The sequence below is a fragment of the Lygodium microphyllum genome, chromosome 1, assembly GCF_053477565.2.
Source record: "Lygodium microphyllum isolate KBCC chromosome 1, Lygodium_microphyllum_v1.1.10, whole genome shotgun sequence".
In the NCBI taxonomy this organism is placed as follows: Eukaryota; Viridiplantae; Streptophyta; class Polypodiopsida; order Schizaeales; family Lygodiaceae; genus Lygodium; species Lygodium microphyllum.
In genome coordinates, this window is record NC_141135.1 from 8,215,944 (window position 1) to 8,231,840 (window position 15,897).

Sequence of the window (15,897 nt, forward strand, 5' to 3'; positions counted from 1 at the left end):
AGAGGAAATGAGAGACGGAGAGGAAAGAGAGGGAAACATTAAACATAATAGGGAAAGAGAGAGGGAGAGGAAGAGAGAAAAAACATTAAACATAATAGGGAAAGAGAGAAAGAGAGGGTGAGGGTGAGGGAGGGAGAGGAGAGAGAAAAAACATTAAACATAATAGGAAAAGAGAGAAAGAGAGGGTGAGGGTGAGGGAGGGAGAAGAAATGAGAGAGGGAGAGGAAGAGAGAAAAGAAAATGAGAGAGGGAAAGGAGAGATAAAAAAAATTAAACATAATAGGGAAAGAGAGAAAGAGAGAGAGAGGGTGAGGGAGGGAGAGGAAATGAGAGAGGGAGAGAAAGAGAGAAAAGTAAAGAATAAATGAGAGAGAGTGTGAGAAAACATTAAACATAATAGGGAAAGAGAGAAAGAGAGGGAGAGGGAGTGAGAGAGAGGAGGGAGAGGTTGTTGTTTTCTTGTTTGTTGTTGTTGTAGTAGTAGACTTAGTAGTTTTTTATTTTCTTATTTATTATTATTTAGTTTTCTTATTTTTTGTTGTTTGCTGTAGTAGTAGTAGTAGTAGTTTTTTCTTCTTTTCATGTTTATTGTAGTAGTAGTAGTAGTAGTAGTTGTTGTTGTTGCTGTTTTTTCTTCTTTTCTTGTTTTTTATAGTGGTAGTGGTAGTGGTAATGGTGGTCGTGGTCATGGTTGTGGTTATTGTAGTAGTAGTAGTAGTTGTTGTTATTGTTGTTTTTTCTTCTTTTCTTATTTATTATAGTGGTAGTGGTACTGGTGGTTGTGGTTGTGGTCGTGGTTGTGGTCGTGGTCGTAGGTCGTAGTCGTGGTCATGGTTGTGGTCATCGTCATCGTCGTAGTCATAGTCCTGGTCGTGGTCGTGGTCATGGTGGTCATGGTCGTGGTCTTGGTCATGGTCATCCTCGTAGTCATAGTCATAGTCGTAGTCGTAGTCGTAATCGTAGTCATAGTCATAGTTGTAGTTGTAGTCCTAGTCGTGGTCATGGTCGTACTCATAGTCGTAGTCATGGTCGTAGTCTTAGTCGTCGTAGTCGTGGTTATAGTAGTAGTAGTGGTTTTCTTGTTTGTTGTTATTGTTGTTATTGTAGTAATTATTTTTTTTGTTTTCGTGTTTATTGTTGTCTAGTTTTCTTTGTTGTTGTTGTTGTAGTAGTAGTGGTAGTAATAGTAGTTTTTTTTTCTTTTCTTGTTTTTTGTTGTTGTTGTTGTTATTGTAGTAGTAGTAGCAGCAGCAGTAGCAACAGTTGTTGTTGTTGTTGTTGTTATAGTAGTAGAGAGAGAGATATGTTTTGTTAAAAAAAATGAGACAGGGGGAGGAAGATAAAAAATAAGAAGAAACGAGAGAGAAAGAATAAACATAAAGCATAATAAAGAAAGAGAAAAAGAGAAAGAGATGGAAGGAGAGGAGATAATGAATGGATAAAATATAAAGAGAGAGTGGTGGCGAGGTCTTGTGCAACACCACGAGATGGGAAACACTCTGACATACGCTAATTTGTAGGTGGGTGGGTTGAGACTTTACATATGTTAATTTTTGCTGAGTTACAAGAGAAGAAATCCCTTCTCAAACAATTTAAGAAAGAAAAAAAGAATGATAACAAAAATAAATTGTTTGTTGTAATGTAGACAAAATGGAAAACGATGAAGGTCTTGATGTTCAAGATTGCGAGGCGTATCTTAATGAGCGTGTCCCATCTCCTTGCTCTCAATGCAACCTAACAATTCAACGAAAACATCGATTGTCTATAGAACATGTATGACGCTTTGGTGAGTTTCAATATGAGATCATTGATCAGGTGAACTTGGATTTTCAGAAAATGGTAAGAAAAGTAAATATCAATTATGCATTGTAATTGCAAGCTAATTGAATACCATATACAAAAAGATTGGGTGTGGCTAGTAAATTTTCTATCGAGGGAGGTGACGTCTCGTCCCAAGGAGGAGTGCACCCTTTGCGGCTAATTAGAAGAGTTTGTGGGCATGCAATGGATGGAGTGCCTGAGCCAATCCACCACTTGGAAGGTACTACCCAATCTATACCGTCAATACCAGAAGAGACAGACAGCCTTCGAGACTTACCTACAATCTTGGAGCCTGAGATGGAGGCAATGATCGATGCATTGATTCCCATGGATATTGAGACTTCTAATCCGCTTAGAGAGGAAGCATCCATACCATTATATGATGGGTGTCGAGTATCTTGCCTGAAGACACTGCTTGCACTCACTATGCAAGCAAAATATGGGTGGAGCGATGCGAGTGTGACCGAGTTGATCAGGTACCTTGTACGTACGTTTCGTTGATTTCTTTTTGGCACTATCATTAAAAACATTTGTACTTTTTCAAGGTGTTTTATGATTTTTTTCAGGTTACTGAAGCATCATATATTACCACTTGTAAATACCATGCCTGAGTCTTGTGATGATGCATGACATGTTTTACGAAAGCTTGGTATGGACTACAACAAAATCCATATATGTATCAACGATTGCAGATTGTTTCGAGGAGAAAATGAGACTATGGAGACATGCTCAAAGTATGGTTCTCACAGGTATCGACAGAACTTGCAAGGGCAAACCATCCCTCAAAAAGTTCTTAGACACTTTCCGCTTATCCCCTGCATAAACCACATGTTTCGTACGTTCGGCATGGTGAGCTTGACAATGTGGCATGTGTAGAATAGGTCCAGAGATGGAGTTCAATGAATATCAATGGATTCACGCGCATGAAGCCACATTGACTCTACCTTCCCAGGCTTTGCTCGAGAGCCAAGGAATCTTTTACTTGGTCTTGCAATGGATGGCATGAACCCATTCGGTCTGCACTCAACTTCTTACAGTGTGTGGCCTATAGTCCTTGTCAACTACAATATCCCTCCATGGCTTTCTACGAAGAAAGGACATCTCATCCTTAGCTTACTCATCTCCAACTGCTACAAAGTCAAAAATATGGACATATATCTTCGTCCATTAGTCGATGAGCTTAAGATTTTATGGGAGGAGGGGGTCACCGTGTAAGATATGAGCAAGCACGATGGTCGACGGTCTGCCAATATTCGAGCCATTCTCATGTGGATGATGCATGACTTTCTAGGATTCGGAAAGTGCTCAGGTAAATAGGCTTCCGTTCTCGTTGGTAATATCTATCATAGCTCATTCAAGTTTGTATTCACTAGATAGAGGTGTTAGGATAGGTCTGGTTACCTCAGGTTATCATGCATGTCTATTGTGCGGGCCACAGTTAGACTCCCGAAGGTCACGAACCATGAAGAAGATGGTATGTCAAGGATACGTGGCTTTCTTGCTAGAGGGTCATGAAATCAGGGAAGGTTTTCTTGGACGACCTCCAACACGTATGAATGCCCAAAGCTGGTACGAGCTGAAAATGGTCCACACGGAGTCACATCCAAACGGAATGTGACAGTTCTCAGTTTTCTACAAGTTGCCATATTGGACCCACTTATACATCAACCACTTGGATCTTATGCATATTTTCAAGAACATGGGCAGCTTGCTATGGGACTACATCACATGAAAGAGAAACAATATAGGGGCACGAATGGATATGAAGGAGGTAGGCAAGATGGAGGCGCTTTGGCCGCAGTCGAGTGTTGATGGTCGTGTGTAACTACCTCGTGCTCCTTGGGTTTTGTCCACTAAAGAAGAGCACATTGTGAAGCAAATAGTCAAGTCTATCCGATGGGTATGATGCGTTCTCTCAGATGTACATTTTCTAAAGACAACCAATTATCAGGGCTAAAATCTTATGATTGGCATAAGATATGTCAGGTTTGTATTACGAATGGATTGTAAGTGGCATGTGCATTTTGCTATTTGGAGTGTAATCATTGTTCATAATGCTTTCTCATTTGTGGCAGTTTGTACTACCGATCGCGATCACAGGATGCCGTACAGAGCCATTTACAGATTGTCGATTTTAGTACAATGGATCTCACAAAAGGAGATTAAGACATCCTCCATTGAATCTGTGAGGCGGGGAGCAGTGGAGACGGTTTGTCTCTTTGAGAAATACCTGCCTACCAGCTTGCTCACGATACAAATCCACCTTCTTGTACATCTTGCAGATGAAGTGGAGATTGCTGGACCTATCCATATGCGATGGATCTTTTTCTTGGAGCACTTCACGAAAACCCTAAAAGGCTTTGTGCGACAACGAGCTCAGCCCAGAAGGTAGCATGGCTGAAGGTTGGTTGCTGTCTAAGGCGTTAGTGCATATTTCACAATGACTATCAACGGTGGATCCAGACAACAGTATGCTATGGTCGCTAAAAGACGATGATAGACCGACCAAAGATGTGGTGGTTGGAAATGGGGTAGAAAAAAGAATGGTTGCTACAATGGAGGAGAAAGTGAATTGCTTTTGTATGTTGCACCATGCCTCTATGGAGACGTGGCTTGCCAGGTACCAGCAATCTAGGCAAGATCGAGAGGAAGCACGATCTGAATTTCGATATAGTAGTGCTATCAACCGATTCGATATCCCGACAGCATGGAGGAGATGGCATGGTTTATGTCAATGCGATGGTTGCATGGAGCTTTGACCGTAGTATCTCGCAAAGGGGCGGAGATCTCAACCGAGGAGTGGGAATTCTCGAGGGGATGTAGTCCAAAGGTGATGATGTATTTAGGATTTGTTGTATCTATATTTTATATGCGATAACTAATTGAGTGTTTCAATGTACAATACAAAATATATAGTGCAGCGTGGTTGCGTGGACGACATTTTTGCGTGGAGTGTATTCACAAAATGCGCTCCACAACAGACTATGGTATCATGGCAAGGTTCGAGCAAGAGAGCCAACGACGAGCAACGGATCCAAACACGGTTATAGATGAGATGGAGTATTTTGGAAACTTGCAAAGTATTGTTACGGTGGATTACCGTAGCGTCTCCATGATACTATTCAATGTGTAGTGGCTCAAAGTGGCACTTGAAGGAGTTGGAGGAGCAGTTTGACGAGGTCCATCTAGATTTCTCGAAATAGATTTCGAAAAGTAATGGACGGATTTTTGCGACACCTTTGTGTTATCGGCCCATTGTGAACAGGTGCATGAACTCATTTGTTTGTTAATTGTATTACGACATGGTACATGTTACAATAGTTAAATCTCTCTTGTATATGTTTATAAACAGGTAATCTTCTATCCAAACCCCTGACAACCTCAATGGTGGTATGTTTTACCTTTAGCTCCCCGAAGTACAAGAGTATATGATCAAAGCGATGTTCCGAGCATAGATGAAGTCAATATGCAAATAGAGGGGTCAATATTGTAAGGGGTGGAGGCCACCAAAACCTTGGAGCATGTAGAGGAGCCAACATCAGGTAACAATGATGGAAATATAGGAGTCCAAGAATTCTTTAAGAACAAGGTGGACTTATCCTTTTGTGGTGACATGTCTATCAACCTTCTAGTTTATGTTGAGTTGTATTAGGAGATTGACATGGGACCATAGGATACCTTATACTTGGAGCATCCACTTACTCAATTCATTGACTAATCTCTTATAAGGGTACATAAGATATGTATTTTAAGTAATATCATTTTTTTGAGATTTATATTACCGTGCTTTGTATGATTTAAATTGATTATGTTAACATCAATTTTTTGTGTGTGCAAGTGATCTTTGTGGATACTTAGATCATTAGGATGAGACAAGGGATGAGCGATGAGGAGTTGCAGGATATCTTCACACGCATGTCTTAAGATCAGATGGCAAGATTTAGAGACATGGCGGACCAGGAGCTGTCTCGGATATCTTCAGGCCGCTCTATTAGATATACTTCGGCGCGATCGGATGCTTCAGCTTTGAGTAGACAAGGTCGACGTTCTAGACTTGGGCCAGGCGGAGGGAGTGCTTCAAGGTCAGGGGGGTGCTGCAGAGATACGGATACAGTGAGCTCGCGGTCAACTCGGGATACATGTGCTACTCCTCGCTCTCGTAGCGGTTCCACAGAGCGTGGCTTAGGTGGTTGCTGTGGAGGCACGGACGCGGTGTCTCGGTCTTGTCGTTCTACTGGAGTTGCATCACCTCCGTGATTTGTCACTCCTGTGGGGACATCTACTCCAGTCACTCTGGATTTTTCTTAGCCGTGCGCAGGTGGCACCCCTATGGGTGCTACTCTGATAGATACTACCGTGGTTGGTACACTAGTAGATGTATAGGGGTCTCCTGGATATGCCCAGAAGCATGATCGTAGGTAGGAGAGGACCCATCTTAGGCATACCCCCGTAGAGGGGTATGTCTACCTTGTAGATGATATGTTAGGAGCCATCATCATGAATGATGAGGGGAGACGGGTGATGGCTCACATGAGAGAGTTATGCCAATAAATTTTTCGGCAAAATGTCTTGGATCATTGGAAAAACATACCAGAGGGGAGCAACGACTACATAGTAGCATCCTTATATCAGGATTTTCCGGTACGAGCCACAACAGATAGGATTTCTACAGGCTGGGTGATGGAGTACATGCGTGCATATATGTAACACAGACGATCAGACACATGCAAGGCACTCAAGAATGGGGCTGCAAAGCCCGAGTGGCTAGATATGGATGACTGGCCCTGATTGAGAGAGGAGGCTACAGATTCTCTAAGATGTTGGAGTCAGCAGCGCGAGGCGGCAAGGGCATGACTAGAGACCGGAGTGGTCCATCATCTTGGGAGTAGCGACCATAGGACATATCTGGAGGACTTTGTAAGTTTTTCTTTTATTTTGTTTGCTTATTTTTTTGCAATATCCTTTGTATTGACAATCATGTTTTTAACAGTTAGTATTTTGTTTCCTTTGCAGCAATCCATTACAAATCGCGATCTGACTAGCCTTGAGACTCGATATGCAGAGAGACATAGTCTCATTGCATTGATCGACCGATTATATGGATGCAGCGGCCCTTTAAGTCACTCATCCTTCTTGTTTGTAGTTACCATGTTTAATTAGAATGCATTATTGTATGGTGGACTGATGTGTAGTTGTTTCTTTTTTTGCAGAGTCCGTTCGATGCTCCTTTGCGACGGGACGAGCTTTCAGATGGCGAGGATCTATAGCTCGCCCTTGGATCCCTGGAGTTCACACACTCTTCTTTTTTGGTCATGTGATCTGTGTAGACATTTTCTATGTAGTAGTGATATCTTGCCATGATTTTACCAGTCGCTTTCATTATGCGATCATGTATTTATTTCATGTATCAGTGTTATGATTTAAGTACACTTTGTCTTAATTTACACGAGCATTGTACATAGTGTAAAAACTATTTTATATCACTACAACAGAAACGAGGCATAGACGCACATGTTAGACGCGCAAAGTCGGACGCGTCTATCACAGCGTCTATAAGTGCGTGTAAATAGATGCAAATTTTGCGTCTATATATCTGCGCAAATAGACGCTAATATAGATGCGCCAGCAGACGCACAATTATTTAACCACCTAAAATTAGCAATTCACATAATTTAAAAACCAAAGTTAATAATTATTTAACAGTCTGAAATTGATTCTTGAGCATGCACATGTGCGCATGATAAAAACATAGAATTACGAATACACATTGAATCATTGAATTAAAAAAATAGAGTTAATAATTACTTTTTCATTGCTCTCTAATGAATGGCAGTTCCTCCAGTTGACAAGCCTGATATAAGTAATTAGCGGCAAGCGACAGAAACCCTACAATTAGTAGCAAGCATTGCAATATGTATCTCGTAATTTCTCTACATACTTGAAGATGATAAAAGATACTTCTTTTTTATTATGGAAAATTCAATTTAGCTTTAAAATTGACTATTGATTCTTGAGTATGCACGTGTGCATATGATTAAAACCATAGAATTAGGAATACACATTGAATCAATAAGCAAATTAAGTATGTTATAATGAATGATCCATCTCATCTTCAATGAGATCAGCCCTTGCTAAACTATCTACTTCTAGGTCTATGTTACCAAAAGGTAACGAAACAAATAAGTCTATCCCACTATCACATGTGTTGCTATATTGCTCAATAACTTCATCAATATCATCGACAATCACATTATTGTCTTCTTTTGCATTTCCTTGAACATCCTCGCGAGGTTCATCTTGTACTATATCACGCATATAATCCATTACGGTGTCATCATGCACATCATCATTAATTGTTGGATTGTCATCTGCTATCTCCATGTCGGTAATATTACCATATATTGGTTTTGAACGATTAGATATAGGGATGACATACCACCATCAGTTATTGTTTACCATTGGATGATACACAACCTGTATTTGAAAAACAAAAGCAAAAAACTTAAGTACTTATTATATTGTGTATATGTATCACATGTATATATATAAAAAAATTAGCCTTTGCATATATACCTGCTCGCATTGTTGAGGTAGTACTAATGTTTCATTCTTATTTTGGTGAAATTTTGTAGAGTCAATGATTACAAAACCACTTGGATGACATCTGATTGTGCAATGCTCACCATTTGTTACCACTTCTTTAAACCACTTCACATCCAGTACATATATAAAGAATCGTCTGAAGTCAAGCTTCAGAATATCTTGGATCAAGCCACAATAACCTTCCATGGTACCATTGGCATCCTTGAAGTCAGCAAGGACACCATAATCTTGGGTATTTCTCTTTTCATCTATACGTTGAGTTCGAAGATGTTTACCCTCACACCAAAGTGCATTGAATAATGTGCACTAGTAGTAAAAGATAAAAGATTAAATATGTCAATTATTTATATAAAATAAAACTTATAGAAACAAATTAATTGATAGTATGTCTCACCTTTGATAAGCAACCTCGTGCATATTCCCACTCTTCTTGAGATATATTAATTTCATCCTCTTTTTCCATTCTCTCTATTTCCTCATGTAACCAATCTATATCAATATGATGTGGGAGCACATTTAGATGATCTGGAAATGAGACATTACGTCTATATCTAGTGTAAAATTCTTGTCTTTTACTTTTTCTTCTTGCCCTTGCTTCATTATATAGTGTCACCCATTTGCGCATTAAATCACTACTGAGCATACAAAAACTATTTAAGTTACGAAGTTCTTCTTTTGTTAGCACTTTACTCATTCCTTTTCCTTGAGGTACTATAGAGGTCATCCTCAAGTCTTCATCATCTTTCCATAGTCATGGTTGAGAGGGATCCACTTCAGCAAGGTATTCAGAGATATAAACAAGGGATGATTGCACTAACCAACCCTCAGCCATGCTTCCCTCAGGCCATACTTTTTGCCTCACAAAATCTTTCAAGGTTTTCATGAAGCACTCCAGAAAAAACATCCACCTTACATGAACTACCCCACAAAGTGTGATCTCATCAATCAAATGTACGAGTAAATGTAATTGAGTAGTCAAAATGGATCGAGGAAAATTTTCCTCCACCAAACAAACCACCTCAATAGATAATACTCGAGCATCTTGCAATGTGTTTGAATCAATTTCCTTCGAGCTCACGTATCTGTCAAGATGTATTTGAGAATTGTTTATTTTTGTGTGGAAATTCAAAGATATATAATGAAAAAATACAATGTATACACACCTCACAAGCTCTCCCATCTTGTAAATGATATCACGTACATCTTTGGATACACAATGAGATATGCTAGTAAGAAGTACGAACCGAATGTAAACAGTATTCATAGATCAAATGATTAGTTGAGGAAAAAGTCATCATACCCCAAATTTTACACATAGTTACTCCACTAATTACTATATTCATGGTTAGAGATACCCTTACTTGAATCATTTTGTGCCAATCATGGGACTTCAAACCAGATAGTTGCTCCACACCTCTTTTCTTTTTCTTTATGAAGGCTCCCTTGAGACATCTCATACATCTTGTGGGTGTTCGAAAGCTATATATTTGTTCCTTCACTATTTTTTCCTCGTTCTTTGACAACATCCAAGGTGCATGGGGTAGCTCAATCTTTCCTCTGGGTCTAACGCATGGCCAGGCTCGTCTCATGCGACCAATGTTATGTAAATCCTCCCTTACATTAACTGAATCACGAGCCTCTATCAAGTGATCCCATAATGTAGATACAACATTTTTGAATATGTGCATGGGATCCAACATGTGATTGATCTTCAGTTCAGTCCAGTACGGAAGACGAAAAAATATAGAGAACCTAACAAAAAAACAATATATTATGTAAACAATTCATCATGCTAAATACTTTAAAGTCAATCGAGAGAAATGCACTTCTTACCAACTCATGCCGAGTGGAGGGTGGCTGTTGGCATTAATCCATCTCTCCTTCCAATCTCGAATGGTTAGAGATTGTGGAGTCATTCCATTAGTAGGAAGAACATATTTGGGATGGTCAATAGGAAGAAATCAATGATGATTGTTGTAGATAACCTTCTTTAAACATGCCGGCCTAGAGGAAACTAGAGAGGGACCGCAAATAGGACATGCATGATATCCTGACGTGGTTAAACCTGAAAAAACAAGTGAATTAATAAAATGTAATTGATTCAAGTCTTGAATTTCAAATATAGAGTTATATACATGTACCTGAACACTCTCCGTATCCTGGAAAGTCGTGCATGGTCCACAACAACATGGCCTTCAATGTGAAATCTCTAGAGGATGCAGATGCACTTGTATCTTGCACCTCAATACCTTCCCATAACATTTCTAACTCTTCAATAAAAATCCAGGAATCAGAAGGGATAACATCACATGTCCCTTTTTAATTGCCATGGATGGAGGAATATTATAGTTTACCAATACCACTGGCCATACACTGTATGATGTGCTTTTGATGCCAAATGGATTGATTCCATCCATACCTAAACCAAATCTCAAATTTTTTGGTTCTTCTTTGAAAACGGGCCACAAATGATCTATATGTTGCCATGCCGGTGTGTCTGCAGGGATCCTCCATTTTCCATCACTTGAACGATGACTAGCATGCCATGACATGAGCTTTCCAATAGACTTACACTTGAACATAAGTTTTATACGTGGAACAATCGGAAAATGTCGCAAAACCTTATGAGACACATCCATTGACTTCATCTCCACTTCGTATCTTGACTCGCCACAAACACTCTCGTGCGAACTCATGAATCCCACGAAATAAGACACAATCATTGACATAGCATGTATCTTGACATAATCGAGGTCTCCTAGAGATGTCAAGTAATGTCTTGCTTGTTCTCTCTTAGTTGGCAATTTGTTTCCTTTTGGAAGCATTTGTGATAATAACCTACATATATTTTTAAAAGTGAGTTAAAAAACCACCAACATATATTTTTGTTTGATTTCAAAATAGAACAATTAATATTATGATTCATAAGCCAAACTGAATTGATACCTAATTCAATAACGCATCCAAACTGACATTACTCCATCCATAAATTGTTTGCAAGTTAAGTATCTCGAGGGACGCATGAAGAATGGAGTACGTACAACCTTCATACAATGGAGTAGATGATGCTACATATAGTGGATCATCTGGCTTCATAGAGTGACCTTCTCCCTGAACCGGTTGCGAAAATAGATGGTGTACCATATTGTCCAAAATCTCATCCTCTACGACTTGATGGGGCATTTCATGAGGGCTACTATTATGATCGTCAATCTCTACTCTTCTTGAAGACTCTGTCTCCTCGCGTCGACGTTTTGCAGTCTTTCGACATCCGGGAGGGAGCATCTGAGGATGTGGCACCACATCCTGCTCAACCACAAAAGGGAGTTTCATGTACGTTGATATATAATTCCTGTAACATAGACATGCAATCTTAGTGGTAAAAAAAAACAATGAATACTGGTGATTTTTCTTGTTCCCATTCTCCATACAAGTTGAGGTGTGACATTGCAATTCGACATGCTCGAAAAATACACCCTCGACAACGATCACACATGCATTTAATTTTTTGTCGTAGCCATGCATCTCGATTATGAAGATGCAATTTTTCATCCTCACTTGAGGATGTGCTCATTGACTCATCAGCTTGCACCGCACTAGGTGATGACGACGTCAACATGATTAAACCTAATTCATGACAACATAAAAATATTTGTCATTCATATGTTTACATAAGATCTCAATTTTAAATACACAAAAATCATCATAAATACATTAAAACTTATGATAAGAATTCACTATTAAAACTTATCTTAAAAACAAAAAATTATGATAAATCCAAATACGTGTCTATATCCGCGTTTAACTACGCGTCTATATTGGCTATTTTTGCGTCTATGTTCGCGTCTATACTCACGTCTATCTGAACAATAGACGCATATATACACACGAAAATAGACGCACACGTCAAAATTCAAACCATACTTAAATCATTTCTTTTCAAACTGCGCCTTTCCTTTCCTGCGTTTTTTGCGGTTCTGAAGCTTGAGTTTAGCCGACATGCAGTCTCTTCATGCCTCACCTTCTCATGACTCACCTCTTCTTTCATTTCAAACACGCAAGAAGGGAAAAAGGAAAGCCAAGGAGAGGAAGAAAGAGAGAACAAGAAAGAGGAGAACAAGAAGAAGCAGCAAGCAAGCATCAAGGGAGGGTAACTTACCAAGGAGAGGAAGAAGGAGAAGGAAGAAGCGCCACCACCCGCCACACCAAACACCCAAGGTGAGTCTCTCTCTCTCTCTCTCTCTCTCTCTCTCTCTCTCTCTCTCTCTTTGTTTTTCTCTTCCTCTCTCTGCTCTGTCTATGTATTTAGGATTTGTGATTCCATTATGTATTGCATTTTGTAAATCATCAATGGCGGTCATCGGCCTAAAATCGGTCGACCGAGCGCGTCTGATAGCGCGTCTACATCTCAGTGTAGACACAGACATAGACGCGAAAAAATGTTTCCTCTCAGAGCGTTTGAGAGGAAACATTGGCGCGTGTGCTCTGAGTGTACATGCGATGATACACGCGCTGCACAAAAGGTTGAACTGCAGTCTACACGCGCATTAACCTAGAATGCGCGTCTTACAGCGCGTCTGTGCTACATCTTAGATGTGTAGATAGATGCGCTAGACAGAAGGTTCACTCTGGGGCACGTCTGAGGGCACGTCTAACCTGCAATTTAGATGCGGGGATACACATGCCAGGTCTCCCAGTTCTGATAGTAAACAATATATTTTTGCAATGATGAATGTGACCAATCCCATGTTTGTGTTTATCAGTTTTCTTGTTTAAGAGAAGCATTAGCACTTAAGTGTTATTCTCAATATCTAAAGAAAGCTCTTTGAAAATATAGGTAATATATGATTTTTTGTATGCAAATAATTTGTTTTTTCATTGTGTTTTTTTTTGCAGATGTCGTATCTTGGTTTATCTAGCAATGACCCGGATATGGATCGCATGAATGATACATTGGTCTCCTTTGACAGGGGGGTCAATGCATTTTTTGGATGTTTTCCTAGTAGGGAAGACTTCATGGGAGAGATGACTAGACACCTTGGCCGCTCTCCCAAAGCGGACGAGGTGTTTAGTGTCATGTCTAGGACGCCTCTGGTGTCTTTGCCTGGCACTACTTCCCAGACTCCACATGCAGGTACTTCACATGCATGTACTTCATATGCAGGTACTCCACGTACTCCACGTGCATCGGCTGAAGCACAAGCATCTGCAGAAGCATGTGCATCTCTAGAAGCTCGCGCATCCAGCGAGGCAGAGGGTAATTGACAGAGAGGGAGGAGGGAGAGTCAAGGGGGAGGACGAGGCTTGTGTGGGGGTTGCCTAGGAGGTGGCGAGCGATCACCCTCACCAGTAGATCACGTAGAGGAGGTTGTACGCCAGTACTATAGAGTTACAGATGCTGGTGGCATCTTTCATGATGATGAGGGAAGGGATGTAATGGCGTACATGAGGAGCGTCGTGTATGCGACGTATAAAGATCGTTTCATTGTCTTCAAAAATCAGAAAAGCGGCTTGTGGGCAGGAGGTGTTGAGGGCAGTCCATAGGAGGTACCCAAATCCTGAGGGTCAGTGATTCTCGGATGATTGGGGATGTACAAAAGTGAGGGATATGCTTCACAACAAAAGATCCCACCTCATGACACAGGCCAGGGACTCACTGCGGAGGATGGAGGAGGGGCGTGGTATTGAGATATCAAGATCCACTCGTGATATCCCAAGGTGACCGTTGTGCATTTATGTCACCGACTTGTCAGTTGCAGATGCGATTGGTACACCGCCCATGAATAATAGCTAGATGACAGCTATCCTTATGTACTCTAGTTCGTGGCTCAGTTAGTATGCCACCTTAGTTAGTTGAGTTTGGTTTGAGACCCATATATAGGGTTCTTCTATTTCTATGTACGTGAGTTCTTTTTGGCTTACACAACTAAGAAGAGGAAAAATGTTTTCAGCCTCCACCTATGTGTGTATTCCCCCATTGTGTAAGCAAGAAAGATACAAGTGAGACTCCTTCTTTCTCTTCCACAATCTTGACATGGTATCAGAGCCTTGTTCATGGTAAGGAGCTCAAGAAAGCAAGCCAAGTTCGCGGTGTTCTGGTAAGAGGACCAGTGTTGCTTTCATTTTTCTATTTTGGGAGCAAGTCTCTGCAGGTAGCACAACCAGAAAGTGCAAGAGTGCATTGTCTCAGATTGAGACGCCCTTCGCGGTGTAGCACGAGGGCAGTATATGCTCTATTTTTTTGATTTGAGGCCATTTCGGGGCCTGTTTTTTAGGTGGAAGTTTTTTGCACGCACTCAGGAAAAGGGCCTGTTTTATGCTATGGGACCACTGATCTACAGATCGGTGAAAAGTTACTGTAGAAATTGCATCGTATGCCTGTGCGCAGAGACATTGGGAGTTACAAAATCATACTTGTTGCCTGTTGATGCAAAATCGTCACTAGGAAGTGACTGTGTGGTCAAATACCACTTTCGTCAGTTTTGTAGATTTGCCCTTGTGTGGCTGAAGCTGTGTTCTTTGCAGTGATAGAATTTTTTGCAGTGTTCTATAATGGCGTCTGATTCTCTTTCACAGATTGTCACTGAAAAGCTTGACAAGAACAACTTCCAAGCATGGAACTTTAGAATGAAAAATTTCCTTATGGGAAAGGGATATTGGGAATTTGTTGCAAGAAATGAAGAAGAACCAGTTCTTTCTGATGTTCCCAATCAACAGCAAATGCATGCATTTAAAGCATGGCATGAGAGAGCCAGGAAAGTTATGTATTGGCTGTCTATCAGCATTTCAAACTCTATGATTGTGCATATTCAGGATGCAAGTACGCCAAAGGAGGCATGGGATACTTTGTCAAAAATGTATAGCACAAATACGCAAGCCAAGAAAATGCAGCTCAAGTAAGAGTTGCATAATGTGCAAAGAGAAAATATGAGCATAAATGACTACCACATGAAGGTGAAGAAGATTGTAGATGCACTTGCTTCCATTGGGTCGCCAGTGGAAGATGATGATTTAGTTTCTGTGACCTTGAATGGTCTAGTAAAGGATTATGCACAGTTCCGAACATCCATTTCTGTCCATGAAAGATTTCCTAATTTTGAGGAGTCGATTACTCTTCTAATCTCTGAGGAGTAGAGAAACGGTGGTGCATCTTCTTCAGGAGGAACTTCAAAAGAAACTGTCTTCTACTCAAATGCTAGAAGAGGTAGAGGCAGAGGTAGAGGAGGCCAATCTGGAGGCCGTGGTAGAAATTAGAATATGTAGCAGACTCAAGAAAACCAGTCCTATGGAGAGGACGTGGTAACTCTAGAGGCAGGGGGAGCCAAAGAGGTCGTGGTGGATGGCAAAGAGGCCAAAATGCAAACAACAATGTTGAATGCTACTACTATGGTAAAATGGGTCATATGGCTAAAGACTGCTATAAAAAGCAGAATGACATCATGAATGGGAAATTGCAACAAGGAAATTATGCAT

The 15,897-nt window shown here is 40.5% G+C and overlaps 1 long non-coding RNA gene across 1 annotated transcript; it reads right to left on the minus strand.

Moving 5' to 3' along the window:
* Window positions 1-10,056: 10,056 nt before the first annotated feature.
* LOC148040823 (uncharacterized) lies at window positions 10,057-10,805 on the minus strand. Its single transcript, XR_015692241.1, has 3 exons — window positions 10,566-10,805; window positions 10,258-10,489; window positions 10,057-10,176 (listed from the first exon to the last, which is right to left on the minus strand). It is a non-coding gene; the product is annotated as an uncharacterized LOC148040823 (long non-coding RNA).
* Window positions 10,806-15,897: the final 5,092 nt, after the last annotated feature.